The 14,548-nt window shown below is 42.7% G+C and overlaps 1 protein-coding gene across 1 annotated transcript in view; it reads left to right on the forward strand.

The window, feature by feature from the left end:
- The first annotated feature begins 59 nt into the window (after nt 1-59).
- SETD3 (SET domain containing 3, actin N3(tau)-histidine methyltransferase) overlaps nt 60-14,548 on the forward strand; it is a 59,727-nt gene continuing 45,238 nt past the window's right edge. The window contains exon 1 of the mRNA XM_065636810.1: nt 60-202. The gene's annotated coding sequence lies outside the window, so the exon portion shown is untranslated. The remainder of the gene's footprint in view (nt 203-14,548) is intronic.

The following is a 14,548-nucleotide window of genomic DNA, read 5'->3' on the forward strand; positions in this document are numbered from 1 at the left end:
GGCTGGACGCGGCTGGGCCAATGGTGGCGGCGGGGCGAGGGAGGAGGCGGGGCCAGGCGGCGGGCGGAGCCGGGCCGGGAGTGCGGGGCTGAGGCGAGCTCGGCCGCCGCCTCCCCACCCGCGGGCAGCGGCGTCCGGTGCGAGGGGCTCGGGGTCCGCGCCGCTCCCAGCAGGCGAGGCAGGAGCTGCCGCCGTGAGGGAGGTAAGGCCGGGCCGTGCCTGTGGTCCTTCTCCGGTCTGAGCTGGTTGCCCCTTGGCTGGGCTCCCCCCACCCCGGTTGGGCCCGGGCCCTTCCTCTCATCTCTCCCGGAGGCCTCGCCCCGCTGCGGCCGGCCCCGCCGCCTCCCTTCCCGCAGGAGGCGCCACTCTTTCCGGGCACCCCCCTCCACCACCGCCCCGGGGCGCGCTCCGCGGGCCCAGGCCTCGCCGCCCCTTCGTTCCCCTCGAGGCGCCGGCCCCGGCCTCCTCCCCCGCCGGGCCGCCGTCACCCCACGCACGGGGCGCCCACGCACCACGCCCCTTCCCCCGGGAGCCCCAGCCTCCGTCCCGCCGGCGGGGGCAGGGGGACCGGCGCCCACTCGCCGTGGCGTTTCTCCGTCCCACGGACCGGCCGGAGGCGTTCGCCGTGCGGTCCCGGGCCCACCGCCGGCTCGCTGTGCTCCGCCGTGGATGGGTCGGTCTCGTTTCAGCCCCGTCTGCGCGGGTTTGAAGTGAGCGAGGCGGTGACATTCGCGTCTTCACGCCCGTTTCCCTTGTCCCATCCCCCTCTCTCCCCCCTTTCCGAGAGGCTGATCAGAAACCGGAGTAAAACAAATGGCTTAAAACTGCTTCTCCCGTGATGTAATTCCCTTTTTAATGTGTGACACATTTTGAATACTCCCTACTCCCACTTGTTCAGCTTTCCAGAGCCTCCCGTACCTCCCGCTCTCGGGGTCTGGCTCAGGAGCGTTTCAGCTGGTGTGTGGCTCCTCAGAGCCCTCCTCTGGCAGGAGAAGCGTGCTCTGGTTTCTTTCCTTTTCTCACCCAGTCCCCAGCCTGCTTTGGTAAAGGGGTAAAACTTCTGGAGGAAGAAAAGTGGGGTTTTAAATTAGAGTAAATAATTTAAAATGTGTTTTTTTGTAGGGGTGTTGCTCCTGAAACAGCCTAGGTGTTTCAGCCTCCCCCTGTAACTACAGCAGCTGCTGAGACAGAACTTCTTGTGAATCCTTCCTCATCTTCTTTCTTACCCAGCAGCACTTGCTTAGAGTTGCTTAAGCTTAGGCCGTTCTTTGCATTTGTCTTTAGTTCATAGCAACTTCCTAAATTTTGAATTTATGTGGCATTTGGGTTTTTACCCAGAGGCAATATTTAGCTGTCAGGACAAGCTCAGTTCTTCCTTTTGGAAATTGTCCCTCACAGCTCAATTCAAACTTGGTCTTCTCCCACTCTTGATATCTGCTCTTTTGAATGGATTTGTCCTTGGAATCTAAGCTTGCTCATGAGATCAAGTTGAAAGCAAATTACCTTTCTCCCTTCTAAGAGCATGTAACATAAGCACCTGCCCCTTCAGGGGACAGCTTTTTTTCCTGTGAATATCGCTACTAATGTTAGCTTAATGTCTCACAAGTGTTTTCTTCTTTCAGTTGTTGTAAGCCTGTAACTATAAAGTGAAATATAGAATATTTTGTAGGTGAGTCAACAGCTGTAGCATTCTTCATGTCTGGTGTCTGATTCCTGGTATAAAATAGTAAGGCAGTGTACAAGTTGTTGGAGCGCCTGGGCACAAAGGCGGGGGTGTTTCCAGATATTTTTGCTCAGTTAAGTAATTTAATATGGTAGAGGTTCAAGCATGCCATCTTACACTTTAATAGAGCTTTCAGTTATGTTTAGCAAGCTGGATTGAAGTATATATTGAAGTTCAGTTGAAAATAATTCCATGGCATGTTGTGCCTAGAAATAGGGTCTCGGGAGAAGAAATGCCGCAAACCCTGAAATAATTTGTAATCTCTATGTTGCTGGTTCCATTTAGAGATGGCCTGATCTGTACACAGAAGTTAAATCTGAGTCTTTAAATAAACTGATAATTTCAATATTGTGCATCATTTAAAAATAAATCACATGTCTCTCTGCATAGAAAGGTGTACATCTTAGTGATACTTTCATTCTAAAAAATATAGTCAACTTGGGTATATCTAAAGTATTACATACTTTATCATAGTCGTGCTGATTATACAGTTAAACTGATGTATTGGGTAGTTTTCAGCAAATGAGTGTTTTAGTGGTTGCTCTTTGTAAGAAAGTGGCAGTTTGACAATGTTGGAAATCTTGGGGGATCTGTATCTTTACTATCAAAATGTCATAGTGTTTTGTGCTTGTTAAAGGACACATCTTGATGCCTGTAGTTTTAGCATCGAGGGGTTTTGGAGGCCTGTGCTGTTGTATCACCCCTGTGCTAAGGACTGAAATCAATCCATGTGACTTGCTTCATTCTCAATTACAAGTTGTATTTTACAAAGTGAGGTTAAAATTTTCTAAAGGAAGAACATGTTTAGAAAAAGGAAAATAAAAACAGTACATTAGGGATTTTTTTCATTCTGGCAGAAAGTAATTTGGGGAAAAAAGGTCTGTGGGAGCCTTTAGGAGGAGCGAGAAACTCAAGCAAAGAAATGAAATTACAAAAGTAGGTTGGCAAAGTGGCAGAGTTTAGCAGTCCATTTATTGTTACTGTTCTGCAACAGTATTTTTTTTTTTCTTTTCTAGCCAAATAGTTATCTGAGGAGCAGGTTCAAAAGCAAGGAAGGGGGTTGATTAATCATTAAGAGAGAATTGTTTTCTGTGGGGCAGCTAGTAGGCTGTCTTCCCTAGATGATCAGTGAGATGTTTATAGTAAAAAGCACTCCTTCTGCCTAGGAAAGCTTTAATGGAAGGTGGGGGATGTGGAGCCTACCCTATAGTTATTAACATAATAGTTCAGAATTAGCAAGCTGATAAAAGTGATAGTAATTATGAAATACACACTTTTCTTTGGGATATTGTCTTGGATGTAGCCATTTTTCTTTGCCCTTTAGCATTTTGTGTTCCCTTCAAATTAATAATTTCTTACCACAAGTTTATATTTAATTTATGAGACAGTCTTGTATTTAGTATCTAACTAGGTTCAACTGCAATGGGGGGCAGGAGGAGAATAAATGTCAAACTGACTTTTTTTCTCAGTAGATCTAGGAGTATCTTGACCATCTCAAGTCAGAATATTATCATGGCATGTTCTTTTTGATTCTGATGATAAAATTAAATCTCTTTGGAAGTTGCTTCTCCACAATTAGCTAAATTTGTTGGAGTTGGTGTTTTTTGTAAGTGCATCAAATAAACATTTAGCTGATTTTTAGTAACTTCTTTTGATAGTATTCTGCAGAGTGGCTTCTTCCCAGTATCACAGTATTATTTATGTACCATCAGTCTTTCCTTAAACAAAAACCAAAATGGGATTAATAGTTTCTTCTCCACAAGGTAGATGCATGCAGCCTATACAGCAGTGCTTCAATCTTCCCTCTTTTCCAGATGCTTTGGCCTTGTGCTAGTGTTGACAAACCTGTGGTGGTGCAGTGTTTTCTAGCAAGTGGGATTATTAATTTAATTCTGACCATCCTTTGCCAGCTAACTTATTAGAGACACTTCAGCTTCCTAGGCCTGGTTTTAGATGTTTTGACCAAGAATACTAAGTGTAAAATAAGAGAAAGAACCTCTCAAATCTGAATGAAGCACACTAGGAGTTCTTCATTGTACCATGAAAATGCCCCATTAGCATTGTCTGGCTTTAGTCTTGTGTATTTGGAGCTCGACTTTGAAGAGGCTTGTGTTGGAGTAATTAACAGGCAAATTCAGTGCCTGAGACTGTTTTAACATTGCTCTGCATTCTTGCTCTTGCCCTTTCTCTGCTGTAACCTTCTTTGCTCCCGTTTTCTGTTTTTAGCTCCTCTGCCCTACATTGACTCTTGCCTGCATCTCTTCCACCAAATGATTATTCCAATTGCTCCATCTATCCCTGTCTGTCATTTACCACTTCCCATACTGTTCAGCAAGTCTGCTAATGCTTTTTTTTCTTTCTTTGAAGTAAGGAAGAATTAGCACTGAAGTCTTGCATTTCAGTTCTGGGATCTGCTACCAGGCTAGAGCAGCAGACCTGTCATCTGCAGGGAGGATTCCACCTGTTGTTCCAGCCTGGGCTGAAGCATGCTGAGGTGTGAATGACTGTGCTTGAGATCAGTTTTATCTGCAGTGAGTACATGCGAACAGGTGTTTACATGCTCTGAAGCTGGTCACATATAATACATAAGGCAGATATAAAGCAGAAGGTGTGTTTCTGAGACTGTAGCTGCTAATATCCTATTAGGAATCAAAACTTTCTTTAACTTTTCAGAAGGATTTTTTGAGCCCAAAGTTAAAGGCTGTTAAATATTAGGGGATGACAGATTAGTATCTACTTCCAGTTTTATTTTATTATTGGGTGCATTCCCAATATCTCTGAAGGAATTGGCTTGACCTATCCTGGAAGTGCCTGAACAGCAGTGCTTGAACCACCATGGTTTTCCACCAGGGTGTTAATGTAGGCCAAAATTGTCTTTGTAGCTGAAGATAGACTGTAAACTGTATCAGTTCTAATAAGTTTCAGTTGTTTCTGTTAAGAGTGTGACCAACCTGCACTGAAAGGAGGAGAGTCCATCTCTGGGGCTCTTCTTTTAGCAGTCTGATTCTAGCCTTTTGCATGTGGACCAATTTTTAGGTTTTGCTTTTTATATATATTTATATATATTTTAGGATAGGATATACAATGATGGAATTATGCAACTCTCAATAAAACTAAGTCTTTTACATTGCAAATGCTGCCTGTGTTTCTTACCAAGGAGTTAACAGAAATAGCAGAATTTTCCTTTGTCTTTAATGCTTTATAGTGCTGGCACCCAGAGTTTTCGTATGGTTTTGTTTTAGTCCAGTGGGAAGAAGATGTAATGTATGGGTTTCTACTTCCATAGAACCTGCATTGGTGGTCCAGTACCTCCCATATGCTGGGTCTTGCTCAGTGTGTGGTAGACAGTGTCAGAAGGCTTACTAAAGCAGAGATGAACAGCATTCACCGTTTTCCCCTCGACGTTACAGGTGGTTCAGATGTGACTTCCCCTTCATAAATCCATGCTGACTATTCCCAATCACCTCACTCTTCATATGTTTGGGAATGACTTCCAAGTTTACTTGCTTCAACAGCTTCCCTCCACAGCACTGGTAAGGCCACATCTGGAGTACTGTGCCCAGTTCTGGGCTTCCTGGTACAAGAGAGATGGAGCTATGGGAGAGAGTCCAATGGATGGCCACTAGGATGATTAAGGGACTTTGCTTACATGAGGAAAGTCTGAGAGACCTGTGACTGTTCAGCCTAGAGAAAAGAAAGCTCAGCAGGATCTCCTCAGTGTGTATAAATCGGTATGTTATCAACATTAGTCTCATTCTAAATCCAAAACACAGTACCATACCAGCTACTGGGAAGAAAGTTAACTCTATCCCATTCGGTTCTGCCAATTGAACCTTTGATACAAAAGCATTTCTATAATGCATCTGCATAGGTTGTTTTTTGTTGAACATGTTGCTGGGAAATAGGTAGTGGTGTGTATCTGAAAGCCTGTGACCCACTTGTCCAGTTTTTAGGATTTTTTTACACAAATGAAACTTACTTTTCAAAATAGGCTCCAACCTTCTAGGTTAATGCTCCATTGCCTTATACAGCATTATACAGATTGTGGCATCTGGGTGGTCTGTGAGCTTCCAGGTGGCACCGCTAGAGCTGCTGAGATTCAGGAACTTGATGAGACTGATACTTTTCAACAATTTTCTGCTAAAAAACCAACACTGACAGTTGTTTGTTTGGTTTGGTTTTGTTTGTTTGTGGTGTTGTTGGTTTGGTTTGGTTTTTTGTTTGTTGTTTTTTTTCTTTTTGTGGTACTCCATTGCAAACCTCTGTAAGCCAGCAGCACTTTTATAACTACTACTGCTCAGTGTGGAAGGTAATAGTGCCTTGCTTTAGATATTCCTGGTATGTCTTAATATCTGGAGGCTGTCATATATGTATCTATGATCTCGCAACTGGATAATCTCTTCTTTGGAAGCTCTCTTCTCCAATTTAAAAAAAAAAAAAAAGCCAAGCTGTGTATGGGTGAATTTCTTTCCTTGAGGAACTTTGCTTGCTGGAATAGTATTTTCAGAGTTGCAGAATGTAGCACAGGTTGGCTGGTGAAGAAGGAAGAATGGCTGTCTACTTTGGCTGACCAGCAGCAATGTTTAAATTTCCACTTTGCTAAGCAGAGTTGCATTGACAGAGTATTAATATATTAACTCTGCTTAAAATAGACAAGCATCCCTTCCCTCTGGAGTATGCTGCACCTGATTCTGTCAGTCAGGAACAAGTAAAATAGTTGTTGTCAGACCAATTTGAGAGGCTTTGTGTGCTGATACGGTGAAGAAGCTGATATAACTGTAAAGCTTAGAGGTGCAGAAAGTGACTGTTGGATTTTCATGTGGTTGTGAGATTCAGACTAGTATCTGTTCTCTGCCCCTTTTTCTAAAAGTCAGCATTCAAGCAGTTATTTCTCACTTTTCCCCAGCTGCTGCTTGGGAATAATAGTGAGCTCTGTGAGGGTTCGTGAAATTACAATTTTTACATTTCTCAATGTTATATTAAAAAATAGAATTCCCGCTTTCAAGACAATGACAGATAATGTGATTTCCTCTGTCACTGTAGGATTCCTGGCTTGTACAGCCTCTTTCTCTGGCTTATTAGTTCTTTGAATAAATGCCTGAATATAAAAAACTCCTGTCTCATTGCACTTCAAGTTTGGGCATTTAGAAGACTAAAATGAAAATATAGTCTAATGTGATAACTGTTTCCTTTATTTTATGGTGCCTTGTAGTTGGTCTCTGCAAGTGATTTGGAGGTTTAGTGCAGAATATCGTATAATGATATGAACAGCCAAAAACTTTGCAGACTTTAGTAAATGGAGGTCTTAAGCACAGTATTTGCATACTTTAAAGGTGGGAAGTTAGTCTAGTGATGCAGCTTTAATTTGTCTTACCGAGGTTTTATTGTTGTACTTGAAGAAAGCAAAATTCTGTGCAACTGAGGAACATTTTACCTTCTATAAAGATACAACTTTGTATTTTCTAGAAAACTCTCAGAAATGCCAGATCATTTTAATAACAAAAAACTGGTTTGAGCACATTTTTGCAGCCTTCTACGCTGACAGTATGTGACATGTTGGCCTAAGGCATAGGACATGAGCAGTCTAGTTTTGGAAAGTACTGCTGTTCCCAAAATGCATTTTTCTTTGGTGGAGAGGCATTTGCCAGTATCACCTGCAGCAAGATGTCAGGAGTGGATTCTCTGTGATAATAGCCACAGTGTTCATATTCAGTTCTGTCCTTTCTGTTCTGTAAGGAAGAATTGGTCAGAGTGGAAGTCGTTATCTCTCTCTCTCTCTCCAGATAGTTAGAAATAAGAACATTGAAATTTCCGTCTGGAGGGGCTCAGGCCAAGAGATACCTGGGGTTTGTAGGGGGACTATAGAAATGGTTGCAGCTCCTTATCTGAATGCTTTGGTATATCACTTGTAGGGTCTGGTCAGCTCTCCTCTTGGTTTTGATGCATGGCCTGCCTCAGGGTTAGACAGATATGTCAATGACATGGCTAGTGGTTTGAACGGAAATAAGGCAGGGTAGAAAAAAATGATTTTCAGCAGACATGTTAACAGTGCATTAGTTTACTTGAGGCAGTTCTCTTGTGAAAAGATGCCGTTCAATCGTTCTCACTTACAACAGAGAAGAGGGCTTTGTGGTCATCCTGGTCATGTTCTGGGACTGGAAAGCACAATGCATTTACTCTGTAATGGATGTGCTAAAATAAATGTTCAAAATATTTCTGCTTTGGTCTCTTTTTGTCACCTGCAAATGTACAAAATAAATGTGCTACCGAGCAGTTCTACCATAGTTATTCTGAATTGTGAGGATTAAAATTTCTGAGAAGCTGATGCCAGTTTATAGTGCCTTGTGCTCTGTATACATTTTGGTGGTTATTTTATCAAACATTTGAAAGCTCCTCAGGGGTGAAGCCAAGTAATACTTATTATTGCTGCATTTTTCTTGTACTTGACAGCCCAGTAAATGCCTGTGTTAAAAGCTTTCTTATTTCAAACCACTGTGGTGTCAGTAGTTTAAGTAAACATGGAGGAGACTCTAAGGGCTCAAGCTGCCAACTGTGAATGCCAGAAACTAAAAAGGGACTTGGAGGAACCTGCTCCTTCACTTTCAAGGTCTAGAATAAAAAGATCAGAAAACTTCCAGTGTTTCACTTGAAACTTCTAGTCACTCTTTCAAGATTAGCCACCATTTTAACCACTAGATGGGTTGCTTAAGGCAAGTGGGTTTGGGAGGCTTTCCAGTTGTTATTAAGCCCTCAATTATATCACTTATTAGGCATTCATAGAAGAAGCTTCTTAAGTTCTTTTTTTTACAATACACATAGCACTTAAATGTTGTCAGAGGTTCCTTTCTGAACTGTCAAAATAGTATTCTTTTGGGATTTAGAAATGCTAAATGCTTGATCTGCTATGGGGTGTTTTCAAGGACACTAAAATTGCAGTATCTTGAAATATAATCATAACTGGGCTTGAGGGCTATGATCTCTTCAGTGACAGTTCCCCAGCAAAAAAGCCCCTAATCATTAGCATGTGCTATGGGACAGGTCTTTAATAATTTTATTGGGAAAGATTTTTCTTTGAGCTGTTAAGGACAACTCTGGAGGTGCTCTGTTCGTGGCTTGCATTGCAGTAAATCTGTGCCCTGCTACAACTTACATGTTGGCAACCACTGCACTACCTTACTATATAACAAAGAGCTCAGTTTTCATCAGACTTCGCATGGGTACATATGGAATGAATGATAGTAATGCTGATTCATTATTTACCAGAATGACCAGTGATACGTTTTTATATACGACTAGCTGGTGTCATTCCACACCCAGAGCAGGAAAGCAGGCAGGTGTTCTGTCTGTGATAAAGCGCAGCGTGCTCTCATGGAGTTGGAGTGCCATTCCAGACTTCTTTTCCTCCCTACTGCTATGAATTCAATCCTCTCTCAAAATGACCTGTCTGGTGTCTTTCAGAATTGTACAAGACTCACAATATCATTTAACAGCAAGCACATCACCTGATGTAGATATTTCCATGTCCTGGAAATGTTAAGAAAAAGCATGCAAATACCTATTGCAATTCTCCACACTGTTATCTTTTCCTTATTCACACTAGTTCTTGGCCACAGCCTGGAAGTCCTTGGCATTAATTGTGCATTGAATAAACACTTCTGTACCATTCAGGTGTGTTTTGTCCTTTGTTGTCTGATAGTGATTCCTAAGCACTGATGGTTGAGGTGAAGTGCCAGCAGCACCATCTCTGAGCACACCTTTACAGAGTTCATCTGCTGTGGGCAGAAGCTTGATGGAACAGCTGTGAGAAAAATACAGCAGTTATTTTTAAACTGCTTAGATTCTCTTCTGTAAGGACAGGGCATTCCAGGAAACAATGCAAAACTGTAGCTGAATTCAGATATTTATAACTTCAAGTACAATTTAATTGTGCACACTGGGTAGTGTCAATTCAGTGTCCAAATATAGGTCTTTATGCTGCTTTTTTTTCTCTCGTTCCAGCAGTGGTATTGAAATGTTCAGCCAATTTAAGATTTAAGTGGTTACAAGACATGAATGTATAATGAAACTCATTTTGAGGGCAAGAATCACATATGCTGCCACATAGCATGGAACAGGTCTTAAAGCTCATAGAAACTTGTTTTCTGCTATGGATATCATCCTTCCTTCCTCCTTTTCATTCACGAGATTTGCAAGATGTTTTTTGTCACTTCATATTAATATTGCAAGGACTGTGTGAGTAGGAAGTCCCTTTTGAATGAAAGGGATTTGGTGTATCTGATGTACAGTTACATCTGTATCACTGAGCTCTTGGAGGAGAAACTTCAACATGTGGATTAGTTACATTAGAAAGGCCCAGAAACAGTTCAGCTGTCACAGCTGCCTATGTTGTGATTGGAAATGTCGGTTGTCTGTGTGATGGCCCTACATAGTTATCTGATTGGAAAGGAGCAGCCTAGCAGGCAATAGCAAATCATATTGGAGTTGCAATATGTGTAGAAAGAAGAGGGTAGGCAAAGGTGTTATAACAAAAAATAAACAGAATTGGTAGGCGAATTTTTCAGTGCGTAGGAATAGTCGTGGACCCAATTGCTGCTAGGTTGCTTGAGGGCATTCCACTTAGGTGGAATTATTGTTACAATTAAACAGTAGTCCTTGGCATTAAGCATGTTTGACTTTAAATCTCTTCCTTGGAGACAGTCCGGTTAATTGGAATATATGTTATTGCCTGGTTTTGCATTATTTATGCCATTGACTATAACGCAATTAAAAAAGGACTTAACGACAACAACAAAAAAATCTATGCAGTGATACCCAAGAAATTATTTTTGCCATTCAGCCAGGCTCAGTTTCTTCTGCTGTAGCTGTTATGTGAAGCAGGTGCAGTAATATATAGTGAAATATATCTAATATGCATCCAGTCTTTTCTGTGCATCCTAGAGAATTTACATAGAAAATATGTAGCTGACATTACATACATACTTTTTTTTTTTCAGAAACACATGGAGGAGGGGGTTAACTTCTTGTTAGAAGCAGTTTCACCACCCCTTTAAAGAGGTGCTGCCTCATTTTTGGTGGTTAAAATTATTATGATTCTTAGTGACTACAAACCAATTGCAGTGAGGGCTGACCTATGTACGTTTTGGGTTAAAAAAACAATTCCCATTGAAATTATGTGTGCTTAGATACCATCATACTAAAGTTTTTAATCGCGTCCGAGGCTCTGTCAAAATTTCAAAGCACGTCAGCTGTCTTGAATGGGGACTGAACTGTTCTTAGTTGGTCATAGAATGTCCTGAGTTGGAAGGGACCCCCAAGGATCATAGAGTCCAACTCCTGTCCCCGTATGTGACAACCCCACAGTTCACACCATGTGTCTTGAGGGCATTGTCCAGTCTCTTCTTGAACACTGTCCGGCTTGGGGCTGTGACACCTTCCTGGGGAGCCTGTTCCAGTGCTCCATCACTCTCTGGTGAAGAACCTTTTCCTGATGTCCAACCTGAACCTCCCCTGGCACATCTTCCTGCCACTCCCTGGCATTCTGTCATTGGTTGCCGGAGAGATCAGTGCCTGCCCCTTCTCCTCCCCTTGTGAGGAAGCTGTAGCCGCCATGAGGTCTCCCCTCAGTCTTCTCTTCTCTGGGCTGAACAAACCAAGCGACTTCAGCCGTTCCTCATACGGCTTCCCCTCCAAACCCTTCACCAACTTCATAGCCCTCTTCTGGACACTCTCCAGTAGCTTTATATCCTGTTTATCCTGTGGCACCCAGGCCTGCACTCAGTGCTCCAGGTGAGGCCACACCAGTGCAGAGCAGAGCGGGACAATCCCCTCCCTGCCCGGCTGGCAATGCTGTGCTGGATGCACCCAGGACATGGTTGCCCTCTTGGCTGCCAGGGCACGCTGTTGGCCCGTGTTCAACTTGCTGTCAACCAGAACCCCCAGATCCCTCTCTGCAGAGCTGCTTTCCAGCATCTCATCCCCCAGTCTGTATGTACGGCCTGGGTTGCTGTGTCCCAGGTGCAAAATCCAGAACTTTCCCTTGTTGAACTTCATGTGGTTGGTCATTGCCCAGTTCTCCAATTTGTCCAGATCCCTCTGCAGGGCCTCTCTGCTCTCAAGAGTGTCAACAGCTCCTCCCGTGTCATCAGCAAACTTACTAAGCAATCCCTCAAGTCCTCTGACTGTGTCATTTATTAAGACGTTGAAGAGCACTGGCCCGAAGATGGATCCCTGCAGAACCCCACTGGTGACTGGTCACCAGCCCGACAGCCCCATTTACTAGAACCCTTTGAGCCCAGCCTGTCAGCCAGTTGCTCACCCACAGCACTGTGTGTTTACCCAGCTGTGTGCTGGACATCTTGTCCAGGAGAATACTGTGAGAGACAGTATCAAAGGCTTTACTGAAATCCAAAAAGATCACTTCAACGGGCTTCCCTTGGTCAACTAGGTCGGTAACCTTGTTGTAGAAAGAAATTAAATTGGTCGAGCAGGATTTTCCCCTCATGAACCCATGCTGGCTGGGACCAATGACTGTAGCTTCATGTAAACCTTAATATAAACAATGACTTATGTGATGAAGAACTAGGACCTTTTATCACCATTTCCAGTATTTTTCTTACAGGCTGAATGACGACTGTAAGAAAAATTAGTTGTTGCTGATGACTATGAAGGCACGAGTAAGAGTTAAAATTCAGCACTAATAGGTACAACAAAACAGTATAGCACTCATTACATTGCAGCTTGGACCACAAGAAGCTAAGTGAACATATTGGAGAAAAATCCCTTGGTCATACTTTTCCTGTGCTTCTCCAAGTACCTTCTCTTGGTTGCTGTCACTGTTACTTTTCCTCTGGTAAAAGGCAGGGTAGAGGGAGAAGAGAAATAAAGACGGCCAAGATAAGCATGAAAACTGTAGGCTTGAAAAAGAAACAGAGCAGAGCAACTTCTGTTGTCACTTTTCCTCCAGGAGATGATGGATGGAGATGAGAGGATAGTAGGGGATGTGGATTTTAATCAAGACAACTGAGGAAGAAGCCATGTGCCTTTATGGGCTCTTGAGTCTCGGGACCAAACACTAGAAAAGGGAGGAGGAATGGTAAGCAGAATCTCATCAGGTGGAATTGGAAGAAGACTACAGTGTGTAACAATGTATGTGTGTGCCAGGATCTCCCTCTTCCTGCAGAATAATGTATGTCTGGAGCTGTGGGCTGCTGCTGGAGGTAGCATTCTTCACTTGATTATCAGATGCAAAATCTAAGCATGGCTGTCCTTATTTTGTGTAGGAGAGTTCACAGTTTTTTAACCAGCAAGAAGGAACTGCATTTGAGGGGTGCAAGTTGTTTTGGGAGAGCAGAAGCAGCTTGGGCACTCTATATTTGCTGAGCTGTCTATAGGGCTGTTTCCGAGTGCAGGATATTGCCACAAGGAGCAAGTGTATCAAAGCTTGCTCTTAAAGAAGGGAAATAGTGTGGATTATGGCTAAGGGAGTTCTTGAGAAACATAAATTTACATTGTATTTGAAGTGGAATGCAGTTTTAAGTGGAAGCAGTATGGACTTTTCCATCATTAATCTTATTAGTGTTTTCTGTAGGTTATTTTTGTCAACATTGTTATAACTGTTATGGCAATACTTCAGATCCTGTTTAAAAAAAAAAAAAAAAAAGGTTGCCTCATTATGAGGACTCTATAATCATGAGAAGTCCCGCTTCCAAAAGAGGTTACAACTTGAAGAAACATGCTAGAGAGTGAAAGCACACAAACACAGTGAACTGCAATGACATTGCATTTAATAGACCTGTGGGGGCAACGTTATAGGGGAAATGAAGAAATGGAAGAAAAAGGAAAAGGCAGTGGTGGGAGAGGAGAATTAATAGCAAGAAGAGAAGGGGTGGAGTACAGCAAAGGTGAGAGTTTGAGAGCTGGGGGGAAAGGGTTTGAATAAGTAACCAATTAGTCATTTATTTAGTGGGAACATCTAGATTAATGCCTTAGGAGTGATGAGAGTGTTAACGTGGTTTCCAAGTGACATGATGTAGGTGGTTTTCACAAGCAAACATAGTGTTCATTGTAAATGTATAAGCTGAATTTTTTTTAAAGATCACAGATCTCTTCCTCCACCCACACTGTTCTTACACTTCTTGATTTCATGTTTTCTATTTGCTATAAAATGTATTTATCTTTTTACCCACGGTCATAAGATTCAAGTTTAGGAGAAAAAAGAAACTTCATCAGTGGAAGCAAAAGATCACATTCCCTGTAAACCTGGTCATATCAAGTGTAAAGTTGTGTTCTCCTACATACAGATTGGAGAACTCCTGTCAGTTGCCTCTAAGCATTAAGCTTGTCCCTGAAGACCCTGGCTGCTCAGCATATGTTGATAGAAGGGATGATACACTTCCCTCTCTGAAGTAGAGGGGGAAATGACTTAGTCTAGGCAATCTAACTAGAAAAACATTGCAAGCCTGGCTTGTGTACATCCTACTCATCTGTCCTCTCTCTCGACTCAGCCAAGGAACATATCCCACAGCCACCTACTATAGTCACCTCTCTGTGCTCCTTGCCTGGCTTGAGAATTCCCTTGTCTTCTCCTTGTCTGGCCTCGTCAACCCCTATCTGTCCTCCTAATACTGATTCTAGATCTGCACTCCTCACCTTCTGTGCTAGTGTACGCCAAGAAGATGCGTGGGGTGGGAGCTATTATGTAATGAGAACAGAATGTAATTAGCATCTACAAGGATCTGAATTGAAGAAGAAACAATGTTAAGATACTGTATTGGAAACGTACTGGGTCCTTGAAACCAAGTTGAACTTAAACAGGTGACTCTTGCT

This window comes from Caloenas nicobarica, chromosome 5 (assembly GCF_036013445.1).
Source record: "Caloenas nicobarica isolate bCalNic1 chromosome 5, bCalNic1.hap1, whole genome shotgun sequence".
Lineage (NCBI taxonomy): Eukaryota > Metazoa > Chordata > Aves > Columbiformes > Columbidae > Caloenas > Caloenas nicobarica.